Source organism: Vollenhovia emeryi, unplaced genomic scaffold (genome assembly GCF_000949405.1).
Source record: "Vollenhovia emeryi isolate VEMERY1.0 unplaced genomic scaffold, V.emery_V1.0 DF939146.1, whole genome shotgun sequence".
Lineage (NCBI taxonomy): Eukaryota > Metazoa > Arthropoda > Insecta > Hymenoptera > Formicidae > Vollenhovia > Vollenhovia emeryi.
This window is the reverse complement of record NW_011967220.1, coordinates 2,257,126-2,261,947: the sequence shown is the minus strand read 5'-3', so window position 1 is coordinate 2,261,947 and position 4,822 is coordinate 2,257,126.

Sequence of the window (4,822 nt, the reverse complement as noted above, 5' to 3'; positions counted from 1 at the left end):
GTCATTGCTACTGTATTCGTCGATATCTATAAATATCATAATTTTGTATGAATGCCCTCACAACAGCCTCCCGTGTATAGGCGCAGTAAAATTTTGGTAAACTTTATCTAATTTCCCGACGTAACATCGCGGTTTGATTTAGCCGTGTGTAAAATTTCAGGAGCGGCAAATATCGTCGACGATCTGACGCTGTTTGCGTGCGAGGGCCGTGTGAATCAGGACCGAGGAGTTTAATATATGCGTTCATTTGTGCAAGATCGTTGAGCTCTGACCACCGAGACGCGACAGCAATCGTGAGGCCATATTTATATGGAAATACCGGCACGCTGCTTTTGAGAACGGAATAATGTAGGCGTAGTCTCGAAACGAACTTTGAATGTCGAGAATTTAATCGAAGAACGAAAGAACGAAGTAACGTTGCAAAACCATCGCCATACAAATAATCGTGTTACAGGTGCATCTCGCGTAAATGGCAAATCGACGTTATCGACGTTCCAACAGCGATCTCAATCTCGAAATTCAGTTTTGAAGCTTTCACAGACTTGTGTCTCTTATTACTGAATAGAGAATTCGACGCGCAAAGATGTTAGTAAAATTAATAAACTCTGAAAAATATCAGAAACAAAATGACATAAGGGCAGTGGGAGTGAAAAATGTAGTTACAGTTTTGCGTTTCATTGTCAACAATATTCTCTCAAAATTTTAAATGGAGTCTATGTATTTACGAGTATATCACCATGCGACACAATTATCGTTTTATCCAATCTGACGGCTGCATTTCTAATTAATCACATCCTTTTCCAATGTATTTGCGGAACTATTGTATGTTTTATGGTCTCGAATTATATGGTTTTCTTGACTTGTGCTAACTTTGATCGCTAGTCAAAATGTTGGGTCTTTTGGGCTGAAAAATCTGAAAGCGCTCACCTAGTCGCCCAACTAAAATATTATAGCAGATCTACCACTTTAAATTTGATCGCGCCGAGGATGACACAAAACAGGTGTCGAAAACGTCTGCTACGATTTGAAATATTAAGTGAATGTATTAATGATGAAACTCACGCAAAACTGCCCTTATGTCATTATGTTGTCAAAGGTATTTTGCAGTTAAGGCGGCTAAAAGTGGGAGCGACTTCATAAATTATTACAATTACGCGAATTATGCATGTTCTTCTCGCCATATATACCACGTCGAATAAATATGTGACTTTACGTCGATATTCCAATATGCTTGAATCACTGTTTGCGCGCGATCAAAACGTTTGCTCAACGCGCCAATCTCGTGCGATCGTATTTTCGTACGATAACCCGCGTTGTTTCATCTCGTCTCGCCGTTGTCTCCGGAAGCTGAACGAATCCGCAGAATCGGGGGCGCGGGGTCGTAATAATGGAGGCAACGACCGAGTCGTACGATCGCAGTCCCGATTTTTCGATCGACAATGGAATTTCCTGGATGACTGACGGCTCGGTCGCCAACCGATTCGCGGAGCGATCATCCGTGAACTCCCCCGCTCCTTTGCATTCCACAGTAACAACAAGGCTCCGCGGATGCACGATGCCTTGGTGCGCGCGTGTATTACGCGAAACGAAGGGCGGGCATACGGAAGATAAGAGTATTATATTTCAGAATATCCGGTCTTTGATGTACAAAGATTGATCTACCGTGTTTTCCACGGACCTTTGTCCCTTCCTTTCATCAGTTCGCGAATTCTAGTGAGATATTCATCCTGTATCTTCTAAACTGCTCAAGACTGCGATCCGATTGCGAACTGACAATGTTTATGCAATCCCGTGGTCTCTCTCATTATTATTGCCTTTTTTTCGGATAATGAGTTTATTTTTCTCTCGCGTTACATTACCTTACATTTTCACAAATCTTTGTATGAGACACGGGATATTAATTTTCTTAGTGCTCTTAAAAGTAATACTGTGTAATTCAAATGATTGTTGAAAAGAGATTTGAAGAACTTTTTATTCAAAGGCATTTTCAAATTCAAAAAATTTATTATATGTTGCAACTATCCTATTTAATGCAAAATGGAAACTTTAATTTCACGTTCCTACATTTAAAAAAGTGAAAACGTTACGTGATTAAAATACACTAATCAATAATCTATATTTAAACTGCTCTTTAACTTTGTGATAAAAAGTATGAACATAATTACATTCTGAACAACACACAAGAATCGGTCAATGCGGGTCTAAGGCAAGATGTAGGTAGCCTATACTTGTAATTTATCAAAATGTGAACTCGTATATCGTTTCTCTTCACATTTGTCCTGCGCGCCGGTTTCTTTTCGCCATAACGCAGTTTTCTTACGGGTGGAGTTATTATCGTTCGCAAATTTACATATTCATAAATGCTATATAATAGTAATGCAGATTATTTGAGCTACTGTTGCAAGTAAAATTACATTTTCTCTTTTCACGAAACTTCCATTTCATCTGTTAAAAGTTTTACGTATTCAATTTGAAGAAATCTTGAGCAATTTAAAAGAATCGAAGATTGAATAATTGCACAAGTGCCATTGTAAATCGAAGGTCGATCACACAAGGGCATACATGCAAGTTCTATTACGTAATCGTATAATTTCCTAACCGCGTTAGTGCATCACGTTGCAAGTCTACCGTACAGAAGACAGCGTATGGATCTGTACGCTTCAGTAGCTTATGCACGTAACGTGCAGCAATCGAAGGGTTAAATGTAATTTACCTTCGACGGGAACCTAGAGGAAACTTCACGGTACGTTCACGCAGCTTCAGCCATGTGATGTGTCGCGGATAATGCACAGATGCGCAGTGGTTCTCAAAATAAATAGATACGAATCGCGAGGAGGCGATTACAGTAATACCCCGTCGATAAAATCGCTCCATCTTCGTTCGCAAATCCCTGGAAATTTTAATCGATATATCCAGAAGCTACTAACATCCCGAAATGCGACCTGATAAATATTTCATCTCGTATATTTTAATGAATGCACGTGCATACAACACCCACTAGATTATTGATGAAGGAAGCGCTTAATTAAGCCCACCGTCATGGAAAACTAAACTTGCTCTGTTAGTAATTGGATATTAATTATTATCTCGGAACTCCTTAGCTTCACCGTTGTACAGCTTGTATAAGTGAGTCTACTTAATACTTACACGGTTGTATGTACCTTGCTACATCCGTAACCTGATCAATTAGACAAATTTACTGCTTATATTATATACCTACTGATAGTTAAAAAGAGAAAATTCGGCGAGTACAATTTACGTAAATTAAACTCAGTAACGAATTAAATTGATCGGAGGCAGCACAGAACGCACTCACGTGACTTACGAAAAGGACAATGGAAATGACGCGAAGGAACTTTTTATTGTACATTTTACTCAATGATTTCCCCGAAGATTTTGCAAAAACCGTTTCCTCGTTTTATGACGTTTTCTACTGCAATACACCATCAATTTCTATAAATACTGCATGCACCATTTCGACCGCAATAACGTCACTATTTCTAGTGCAACACTCTTCGGATACCAATAAAAACTTCGTCACCAGTCTTTTTGCAAGTTTTAATAAAAAAAAGCAAAAGGGTTTTTTTTTCGTAGATATCTCAGTGTGTTATTTTGCATGACGTATTACACGAGCGTGCAAAAATACAATCAAAAAGTCATGATACGTGAAAAAGGGGACTGTAAGTGACAAAAATGAAAACTCCAGAAAAACGATATTTCGTGGTAATATTTGAAATCTCCCTTTAGAAAAAAATGCAATCTCGCGGACATTGAATTATCTTTCTTTTTCTCTCACCCCCTCTTCAGGTTTTAATTTCTGTAATCCGTCAAAGTATCTTCCATTGCGTGTATACATTAGTACGATGAGAGCTCTATTCTCTTTATATCTGCATTCTTTATCCCTTCTGCATTCGGCATAAAGCAAACGTACATATGTTTGCGCATGGAAGAGAAAAAAAGGACAATGACGAATGTGAAAAGCGTAGCTGAAAAAGCAAATGCATATCTTGTATCGTAAAGTGTCGTACACGATAAATGAAGAGTTCTCGGGGCTCCTCCTACTAAATAAATTGATTAACTTAATCGGCGATTAATTCTACCGGCAAAATTGCTTACAGTTTTTATTTAAGGTGTTTTTAACGACATAATTCGTAATCCGTCGTTCTTAATATCATTTTTCTCCCCATGTAGAGGAGCATTCAATTAGCATATAATTGATCGGCACGTCTTACATTATTTGATAAGTTATTTGATAAGTTAATCGGAGTTTAATTGGTATGGACGTGCTCATGTTTCAGATGAAACTGGCGCCTCTACGTCCACAAAACGTGCACCTTGAACGTAGCCACGGATATTGCCTGTAGGTAAAGCGGGGAGCACGCACTTTTGCATAAGTGCATAAGCATAAAAAGATTGATTGGTCCATAGGCAAATGCATAAGAAAACGGACCAATCAAATTCATTATGCATATGCTTATGCATTTATGCAAAAGTGCGTGCTCCCCGCTTAAGAGGATGCTAAAGTCGTCTGTTTTACCGACACATTCGAATATAGTTTTTGCGCTGCTGAATCTTTTTATTGGTTTTTACGCCTAAAATAATACCAGGATAAGTTGCGGACCGCATAGCAGAACGTTTTTATACTTGAAACACTCGGGTCAGAAGCATGGGCGTATCCGGACTTTTGTCTAGGGGGGGGGGGGGGGGTCAGAACAGGATTCACCTGTAGGCGAATTATGCAGCATAAATTAAACTACGTACTTATACAAAATCTTTTTTATTTATATAAAAATTAATTTTCTGGAGTCCTCGGCAAATCTAA